Source organism: Nanorana parkeri, unplaced genomic scaffold (genome assembly GCF_000935625.1).
Source record: "Nanorana parkeri isolate BGI_ZX_2015 unplaced genomic scaffold, ASM93562v1 scaffold797, whole genome shotgun sequence".
Taxonomy (NCBI): Eukaryota; Metazoa; Chordata; class Amphibia; order Anura; family Dicroglossidae; genus Nanorana; species Nanorana parkeri.
Genome location: NW_017307065.1, coordinates 272237 through 283685, shown reverse-complemented (window position 1 = coordinate 283685; position 11449 = coordinate 272237).

Genomic DNA, 11449 nt, shown 5'->3' with positions numbered 1-11449 from the left:
GTTAGCTGAACATTTGAAACAAATGCTGTAACCAGTCTGATTATTCAATAGCACTAACTAAGATGTATATATTGTTCTAGCTAATTTTATATATAGCCCTTTCTTAAGCTTAATTTAACTCTACTTTAATTAAGCTGTAACAGACTTCACTTAAATTTATGCTATCATCTGTTTTTGAAGCATTCTTTTTTTTTCATTTTGTATTGCAGAACTTGTCATTACTGCGCTGCTTTTTTGTCACCAAAATGGTTTTTCTGTACAAGTGTTAAGGAAAGGTTGGGGCACGTAGGAAATTAGATTCGTTTTTTTTTTTTTCTCCTGGCAATTCATCCTTCCTTGGTGATTACTCCATTGCCTCCTAAAACACTGCTTCTGATATCATTTCTGTCAAGTGAAACCCTGAAGGGTCTAATATATCACTGCATTCTGCTCAGCTGCTTCACTAAGACCGGTTAATGCTATTGCAATGTGTGTTTGTACATCTAATAATGCAGTGGATGCTATATTCATTTTCTGTAACAGCTGGGTTTTAAAGCCCAGATGGCTGCTATACTGTCTTAACTTTTTTTCTTCCAGATTCATGAGACTTTTCAGTGACTACACAGAGGACTCCAAATTCATTATGAGGGACTATTAAATCACACAGGAGTATAGGTCTGTATTAAAATGCTGTACAGTTGCAACAGCTGCCCCAAGGAACTGCAAGAGTATATGACCCTATTTTTATTATAGAGATGACAGGTTTAAAATGCTAATTGATGTGCAAGGTGGAAAGCACCAAACAGTTTTGGCAAAGTCCTTTGATTTTATTAAAAGTAACAATAAGTAATAGCACACTTTGAGGATTTAAACAATCCCCTTTCATCAGGACTTAACAAATACTGAAAACATAGCTTATACTGAACTCATGTATGTGAAGTAAACCCAAAAAGTAACATAGAAGGCTAAAATAACCTGCTCCAAAATGTCCATATTCACTTTGTGTGGATTGTCCTTCCTCTCCTGTACTGTTTGGGAAATCTCCTAAATGGGGACACAGAAATAAAACATGTATCCTCTAGGTCATCTTATCCATATAAACTTGCCCACATGGACACTTTAAAAGGTATGCCATAAACTGGCACCGTAATAAAAAGTAGGCCTTTTATAACACAATTTGCCTAGGCTCATACAGTATCATACAGTCATATGTTCCCAGCCTGGTTGTTTTGTATGTCCTTTATGAAAAGATGACAAAGAAAAAAAACTACATTATTGTTGGTGTGCTAAATATTTGGAGAGTGGCTCCTATACCAACCATAATTTTGTCTTCATCAATGTAAATGAGGCGGTGCCCTTTAAAGTCCTGACCTACACTTAGCATCCCATGTTATTCTAGTGTCAGGACTAAGTGCCTTCTGCAAAGAAGACAGTTCATATTTACCTTTCCTGCCTCACGCACCACCGACTCGCACTATAGTAAAGAGTTATAGTTGCCTGAGAAACCATCACAATCCACTAAAATATCACAATAATTTTTAAAAAGCAGCATCATTAAAATAATACTCGGTAATCAAGTCATGAAGATCTTTGTTCAAGCACTTACTGTTATGGGTGACAGTTCTCTCCTAATTGTGATCCTGCATTGTCACCTTGGTGGAAACTACAATTGGCCATGCCAACACACATTGCTCAGGCATGGTCCACTGTTGTCAGCTTTCACTATCAGAAAATTGGTCCACTACAATGATCAGATGAAATGGAATGTATGGAATAAAATAAATGTTCATGATAAACAATTCTTCAGAAAACTAAATGTCATCTAGTTATGGTTTTGATCTCCAGTTAACTGAAAACAAATTTACCCCTACATTTCTGTTATTAGGATTAATAGCTTGTTCTGTCTAGAGGGTCATGAAAAGGTTAAATACTTACCTTATTCTCTGCTCCAACAGGCTCTTCCTCCTCACCACTGTATCATTGGTTCCCAGAAGCTGGGGAAAGTCTGTCTGAAAGTGTGAAAATGTGACTAGTTCTATGTACACTGTAAAGCATTAAGATGTTATATATAAACAAGGAAAATGGATGAAATAATAAATGGTGCAGTCCAGAACAGTCTGCTAATTCTTTGGTGCCCTAGTGTGCTGCTGATGCACAAATTTTTGTGACACTCAGCACAGACATATTAATCACAGAAATATTTCTCTACATGCAATCCTGATGGTTTTCCTTTCTTGTCATTTATTTACAAATAACAAAAATCCATCAGACACCAAAGTGGAAGCATGTCAAACAATGCCTTTAAGGCCAGCAGAAAAGATGAAAGGTTTATAGCATGAAGTCGCAGATATATTTAAGGAGCTTAGCTAACAAAGGCTCTCCAGGGAGATTTTTATGCAAATTGTAACATGAACATATAGAAGCAATGTACATAAACATTTCTATTTTCTTACTTCTGAACATCAGTACATTTGTTTGTTGGTGTTACAATTTAGGCACAATCTTTTAGGGTGCAGAAACATCCTATCGAAATGTAGTAAACACCTGTAAAAACAGGTTATCACACCACAACACACAAACATGAATCTTTTAATGTCAAAACAAAATTACTAATATACCCCTAATTTCAGCATTACCTCTGACCCTTAAACTAACTGAACCACTAAAAATCCCTAAAAGTTAACCAATAAACCCCACATTTTGGGTTCCAGGAATAGTGTCAGTACTGCGCATGTGCCAGGAGGATGACCCCAAAAACTGATACACAGCAATACTTAATTGACTGCTCACCTTTCTACCAAATCACATTAGTTGTGGTATGTCCCTCCGTGTACTCACATCTAATACAAATGAATGGACCTTGCAAAGATTTGATGTCAGCGGGGCTTAGACCACCGGAAACCCCTGGAGGAAGAGGGTGAGGGGACTGCTCTAGCAAATCGGGTAAATACATATATTTTTTTATTTTAGACCCTAGACCAAAATAAGCAGTTATCCTTTGCAGTACAGGTGTAGCCACACTGCAAGTGCTAATTTTTAAATGACCAGAGTTGTTTTTTAAAACAATCCCATATTCACATCTATAGTTTTAAACATTATAGAGGAATGTGTACTCAAAGTTTACAACAGAGGCACTGATATCAAGCTTCTTTTCACATTTACTCTCTATTGCAGGTGAATCTTGGTAGTCTGACAGCAGGTACAGCCCAGCTAAATAGCAGGAACTTGTAAGCTCCTAGAAGCCAAGTGAAATATTACTGTCGAGTCTCTGTTGTGATCTTTGAGGTTGAATTACTTCATGGGACATACAGCTTGAGAGGCCAGGGGTGGCTTTTTTGAAAGCTCTTTAACTACTGTTAATAATATGTAAATATTTAAATGTATATAGTCTGAACATTGGTTCATGTAAAACAAAAAACAAAAAAGACAGTGCCCTCTCCTAGTGTAAAAAGGTATTTAATTAAAGGAGTATAATTATTCTAACATAAAAAACTACTCACATTGCAATGAGCAAGTAATTGGCAAACAGATACACAAAGACAACCAGAATGCTGACACATTTTGGGGGAGCTTCCCCCTTCCTCAGAGCTTGGGAAAGGGGGAAGCTTCCCAAAATGCATCCTCATTCTGGTTGTCTTTGGGTATCTGTTTGCCAATGATTTTCTCATCGCAATGCGAGTAGTTTTTATGTTAGAATAATTATACTACTTTAATTAAAAATGTTTTTACACTAGGAGAGGGCGCTGTCTATTTTTTTTTGTTTGACATGATTTATGAGGATGCTTCCTGGTAGCCCTGAGTAAGAAGCCTTTTCCTTCTATGTTGATTTGGAAGAACTCTTTTACTGGGTGCTGTAGTGGGTGTTGTACATTCATTTTTTTGGTCTTTGTCAGCTTATGTGTGTTTAAACAGCCAGTTGTAGCCTCCATCCAAAGTTTGTGTGACAGGGGGACAATGTAGGAGTATAGGAAGTAGCTGAACAAGGACCTTATTATTTAAATAAAAGTTGGAGATCAAAAAAGTAATAAGAATGTTAAAGCTTATATAAGATTTTAGTGTTTGGAGTTACATGCCTAACCCCTAAAGCATCAGTTCACCCAAAACATTTTAAAAGTAAATTGTATTACTGTCTGTGGTCCTATTGGAGAGGTTTCATTTAACATGACCAAGTGAGAACATAGTCATTAAGTCATTAATCTCTCTAGCAGGAATACAACAGCTATAAAAACAGCTTTTTAAGTAAAGATTGGGAAAGGCTAGTCTTCCAGCAGCAGACTTCCCTCCTAGAAATGTCATCTAACTTCCAGTCTCAGTGCCAGCATTGCCACGGGGAAGGAGGGAAATCTCCCCAGCGGGGCAAAAGACCACATTGAAAATTTGGAAGAACTTCTATCCCTTTGCTAATGTATATAAAACTTCAAACATATATTGGTTGGAAGAATAATCACAATAAAAACTGTAATATAAATATTAAGGCCACTAATAATGCTGACAAAATATTGTTAAAATGCTGAAATACAAAATTGCAGTGTTAGCATGCATTATACCAAATCCTCTATGCCTAAAAGTCAGGTGCCCAAAAATATTGTACTGAAAATGACCTGATAACCTCTGGACCAAGCCACTAAAATATGGAAGTTTATAGCACAGTGTTTTACTGAATTTCAATTAGGTATTTCTAGCTTGAGGACACAATTGTCCATAGTGACTGCAGATAACAGCAAGAAAGAAAAAACAGAGACAGTATAGTCTGTGCTCAAATTCTAATGGCATATATAGTACAGACATCAATAACAGAAGGTCATGGCACAAAATGACAGGTTGGGATGCAGAGGTGCTATTGGGCCTGAATTACAGGAAAACTTTTACAGAATAGTTTAGGTTCTTTATAAAGATTGACAGTAAAACACCATCAAGTAGTTTCATTACTCTTGACTGGCCACTTCTTTAGGACCAGTATAAGACACCTGAATAAATATAGAAAAAAAACATAACATATATTAGAAAAACAAATAGAGATTTAGGTAGGCTTCCTTAATAATGAAGCTGCTTTTAGCAGTGGTAATGTGATTGTTTGGGAGCACTCTATCTTCTATTTTTTTAAATAAAGTGATTGATGACGGCCCCTTCATGATTGTCTTTGCAGCAACTTTTTGACTGCACATATAATTTTTAACTTTCACCTATGTATGGGCTCTAACACTAATTAAAGCCATGGTATACCTAGAGGGGTTAATATTGACTATCTAGTGTCTAATAGTTTGGGGCTGAGTGGATTAATTAGATTTCCTTATTATAGGAGTGGATATAGTGAACTGAGACGGAGACGTACTAACTAAATTGAGAAAGATAAGTACTGACTTGCCTTTTATTTTTAGTTCTGTACAACACCAAATAGCTGTGGAGTGTCAACAAGAGGTTAACTTTTATGGAAAGGCCCTTTGTCTGTATTAAAACCTAGCAAAGTCTGGCTCTTTTGTACTGATAGAGCCCACTCTCCACTTTATGCCCCTTGTTATCATGTATATATCTTATATCTTCTTTGCACACAATACCAATGTACCTGCTGAGCTGGTTGCCATGTTGGTAACCGCCGGCACCAGCGAGCCGATCAGGGGTATGACTAACCCCTAGACTACCAAGGATTATCACTGGGCCATCAGGTAATATATATATGGAGCCATGATACATTACATGGAGATACAGGTGACTGTACATGTGCAACAACCTATTTGATTATATCAGCTTATGATGCAGGGTTTGGTTATCATTGTGACATTATTTTGGGTGAGAATATGATGCCATTATGATGTCAGTGGGTGGTGTTTTCTTGTTTTATTTCTGTTTGCCTCATGTTTTTTGTTAACCACACTTATGTAGCTAAGGTTGTTGAGCACTTTGAGTTATTAACACTTTGCCTAATGAAGAGACACTGCAAGGTTCTGAAACATTGCATTATCTTGTCATGCTGGTGTGCGGATAAAACATCTATATTGTTTATGCGCATGGGATTACTTTCTGACAGAATCTACTTATGGGATGGTGACAAGTCATGATACGGAGCCTGGGATGCATAGCCCTTTGTACAGAGACTTGGGACACCTGAAGTTGTGGGGTATTTCCTAAAAGCCATTATAGGGTGGTGAGATGGAGCAGTATACAGTGTGCCAACATCTGGCTCACAGGTAACCATTTATTTAACCACTGGTTTTGCTTGTAAACCTTTAGGAGTCAGTTTAGGCTAATCTCAAGGGTGACTTGCAGCTTTTGTTTTCTTTTCTTGTTTGGGCTTGTTCACATCACGTCATTTAGCTTCTTTGATCAGCACTGATCAACTGAGGCTTAAACACAAGGACACAGAGTAAAAAAATACTTTCTATATGCCCTGTTCACACCATTTAGGTACATTGGTGTGTGTGGCATACAAATGCATCATGTCAACATTATTACACAATGCAATGTACAACAATATGTTACAACTGCACAATGCAATGAGCTGTTGTGCATAGAGTTGAATTAAGTGTAATTGTGTAACACTTCAATAAACATTGTGACAGCAACATTCTGGACTGCCCCTACACATCGCAAACAAGTATTCATGAGTTATACATAGCATAGCACGCTTGGCTGGTGTGAACAGGCCCTAATAGTTTACTACATTTGTAAACAAATTTAGATTATTTTATATATTGAAAATACTATTTGAATAGTTATTTGGTTATTTTTTTTATGAGTAAAGCTGTGGTCTTTGGTAATATGAAAGCACCTCAAGTCTAAACTTGAAGTCTTTCCATCCTTCTATCACAGGAAGACTGCCTGCTGTGTTTTGATTCCTCTGAAGTGTGACTTATCTAACATTACTGGGTATCCTATATTTATAGCTCTTTTCAGATAATGTCATAAAAGTGCTCAAAACCACATTTACCATGAACTACATATCTGAAATTTCCATCTGTGTGACAGGTCTAGAAAATTGTAAATTATTTAGATTGCTATATTTTCAGAGGCAGTTGGTATTCAGGCAATTACAGACACTGCAAGTGCTGTCTTGTACAAAAGATAAGTAAGTTTCCTGCATGTGACTGTAGAGAGATAATCAATAATCTATTATATGTAATGAAAATGTGTCCAAAACAAAATCCCGTAAGGAAACAACAGAACACTGCTGGCATTTTATGTCAATTATGTTGGTGTCAAACTTCTGGGAATCGTCGCACTCATCATTTTCATATAGCATCAGTAGGTTTACAGAACACAAATATTCATATTTGTTTTTGTGGAATATTGGCTGGTCGAGATGTCATTCAATATTTTACTCTATGATTACTAAACAATATTGTGTTCTCATGACTTTGGAAAAATAATTTTTCTGTATCACCGACATTTTGTAACACATAAAAGTTACATTATTTTTTGTTTTAATATTGTTTTAATAGAAATCATAGGTAGCACATGTAGTCATGTAAGATATCCTTCCATCATAGCCTCAAAGCTTTACACAAAGATAAGAGTTTTTATTTTTAACCTTGTCGCTGTAATTTTTAAATCTTATTGAACCCTGAAAGCTGAAAATAACTGTCACTTTTTAAAAATACAGATTTTTATCCTAGTGTTTTAGCTCTATAAACTAAGCCTAAATTAATTTAAAGTTAACCTGCAGGTAACTAATAGAAGGACAGAATAATATATACAGCCATGGCCAAAAATATTGGCACCCCTGCATTTCTGTCAGATAACGCACCACCTCGCGCAGAAAATAGTTGCAATTACAAATGTTTAGGCATTCTCATGTTAATTTCTTTTGTTTGTATTGGTATGACACAAAAAAGTGGAGAGAAAAATAGCCAAACCTGACACATTCCAGGCGAAACTCCAAAAATGAACTGGACATTTGGCTAGAGTCAGTGTCACTACTGGTAGCATGAGGCGATAGCTGGACCATATAGAGGTTGCACAGGCATGCCAACTCCTCCAGGATGGCACATCAATATGTGCTATTGCCAGAAGGCTTGTTGTGTCTCTCAGCACAGTCTCAAGAGCATTGAGGAGATTCCACCTCTGGGAAATTAAGTCTTGGTCCATCCGACGCCACCAGGGTGCATCTTAGTCTGTTCAGGAGCTCAGTGATGCCTTGGTCAAGTTCTGGGAGGAGATACCCAAGGACACCATCTGTCGTCTTATTAGGAGCATGCCCCAACATTGTGAGGCATCCATACAAACACGTGGGGGCCATACAAACTAATGAGTACCATTTTGAGTTGCTGCAATGAAATTTCAGCACAATGTACTAACCTGCTGCATCATTTGTTCACTTTGATTTTTGGGGTGTCTTTGAATTCAGCCCTCTGTAGGTTGATCATTTTTAATTTCCATTAAACGATGTGGCATCCTTTCATTCCTAACACATTACCCAGTCCAGTATATAGTAGATATTCAGCATGGTATTTTTCCCCATTGAGATCTGATGTGTTTTCAAAGTGTTCCTTTAATTGTTTTGAGCAATTATTAATATATATATATATATTATCACTGATCAGCCATAACATTATGGCCACTGAGAGGTGAAGTGAATAACAACATTGATTATGTTACAATGGCACCTGGAAGTGGGTGGGATATATTAGGCAGCAAGTGAACATTCTGTCCGTGAAGTTGATGTGTTGGGAGCAGAAAACTTTGACATGGACCAAATTGTGATGGCTAGATTACTGGGTCAGAGCAATTCCAAAACTGCCACTCTTCTTAGTCTGCAGTGGTCAGAACCTTCCAAAATTGGTCCAAGGAAAACCTCATGGACTGTCAAGGCTCATTGATGCACATGGGGAGCGAAGGCTGGCCCTTGTAGTCCGATCCAAAAGAATAGCTATTGTAGCTCAAATTGCTGAAAAAGTTCATGCTGGCTCCAATAGAAAGTTGTCTGAACACACAGCGCATTATAGTTTGTTGTGTATAGGACTGCATAGCCACAGACCGGTTAGGTTGCCTGTGCGGACCACTGTGTACAGCCAAAAGCACCTACAATGGGCACATGAGCATCACAATTGGACCACAGAGCAATGGAAAGTGGTGGCCTGGTCTGAAGAATAACTCTTCCTTTTACATCATGAGGATGGCTGGGTGCATGTGCGTAGTATAAGCCGAGGGGGGCACTTTTCACCCAAAAAAATGGGCTGAAAATCTTGGCTTATACTCGAGTATATACGGTACCTGGGAAAGAGATGGCACCAGGATGCACTACAGAAGAAGGCAAACTGGCAGAGGCAGTGTGATGCTTTGGCCAATATTCTGTTGGGAAACCTTACAATATTCTGTTGGGAAATGGTCCGGCCATTCATGTGGATGTTACTTTCACACATACCACTTACCTAAACTTTGTTACTGACCAAGAGCATCCCTTCATGGAAACGGAATTCCCTGATTTCAGTGGCCTCTTTCAGCAGAATAATGCACCTGCCACACTGCAAACATTATTCAAGAATGGTTTGAGGATCCCAACAATGAGCTTGAGGTGTTGGCCTCCATATACTCCAGATCTCAATCTGATCAAACATCTGTAGGATGTATTGGAAAAACAAGTCTAATCCATGGAGGCCCCCACCTCATAACTTACAATACTTAAAGGATCTGCTACTGACATGGTGCCAGATACCACCGCATACTGACATGGTGCTAGATACCACCGCATACCTTCATGCCTCAATGGTTCAGGGCTGTTTTGTTGGTAAAAGAGGGACCCACTCAATATTAGGTGGGTGTTCATAATGTTATGGCTGATCAGTGTGTATGTATATATATATATATGTATATATATATATATATAGCAGCTGAAACTTATTAACAGCCCCCTCTGCTACTTAACTGACCTGATCAAAATGCCAGGAGTTTCATTGACTTGATGCTATACACTGATTAAAAAGTGTTCCTTTAACTTTTTTGAGCAGTGTATACGATTATAAAAATAAAAACATGATAAATCTACATACATAGTTTTACATGCATAAATGCATTTATAAATATTGTGGGGTATAGCTCAAATTGGATCACCTTCCCTGGGAAAAAAAGGTAGTCCAGGCAGCAAATTCCTTCTTTTATCTGACTTGCAGTCAGTTTTTATTTAAAACGTTGCAATAAAACAAAATAAAATAGGAAACAAATCCTTGCCTTTCAGGCTCTGACTAAACAGGCAGGTTTCCTCTCTACCAGGTGGTGAGCTTATCTCAGCCACCTCACAAAACAAAAGTACTTTCAGCAACCTTTTACTCAAACACATCCAACTTGCAGCCCTCACATGAATGCTGTCTGAGTCCCAGGCCAGTGCAACATCATGATTCAGCCTTCCCCTTTTATCTCACCTAGATAATCAATCATTAAGCAATTAACAATCCAGGTGAGAGACACAAAACCCGAGCTGGATTATTCAGACCCAAAGTCAACCCGAAAACCTGGTCTGGGCTCCACTATTCCTGTACATAGGATAGAAAGTGAGGGGAAATATATCGCCCCCTCGATGACTTCCCCTTTCCTTATGTCCTTATTATGCAAATATTTTAGGCAAGTGTGAAATAATGCTTTAAAGTAAGAATGTTTTCAGAAATAAAAACGTTAATAGTTTATTTTTATCAATTAACAAAATGGAAAGTAAATGAACAGAAGAGAAATTGAAAAAAAAAATATCAATATTTGGTGTGACCACCTTTTGCCATCAAAACAGTATCAATTCTTCTCGGTACACTTGCACACAGTTTGTGAAGGAACTCGGCAGACATCTTGGAGAACTAACCACAGACTCCTGTGGATGTAGGCTGACTCAAATCCTTCTGTCTCTTTATGTAATTAAGTTTATCAAGTGTCTTCACTGCAAGACCTATGAGGGCCTCTATAACTACTTTGGATATACTATATATTACAGTGGTACCTTGGATCATGAACGCTTCTGTTCGTAAACAATTCGGTTTGCTTCCGTTTGCGAACTCCACATCGGGTGACGAACACAACTGCAGCCATCTTCCCTGCTCTGACACATGGTTGTGGCTTCCTCTAGTCAAGATGGCGGTCTGATCACAGTTTGATTCGGTTCGCGACCAGAATCGTGGAACGAATGAAGTTTGTGAACCGAGGCACCACTGTGTATATATATATATATAATGCAGCCCCACATGTGATATAAATATGTAGCCCTATCTGTCCTCTAAAAAACAATACATAATATGTGTGGGTGCACTTTGTAAGAAAGTATATTACTGACGTGGAAGAATCACACAGCAAAAATGTCAAAAGTGTGTCAGTCATTTACGAACAGAAACTAAAAACAAGCTCAGTCATGAAGGGGTTAAGGGAAGACGGATGGGCGGAGCTACCCTCGTTAGAAGCCCGATGCGTTCCACGCTGGAACGCATCAGCAGTTTTACTTCCCCCTTGCGGCTTGCGTTCCACTGTGGAGCGCAGCCGCTCTTGTTACAACTGGACTATA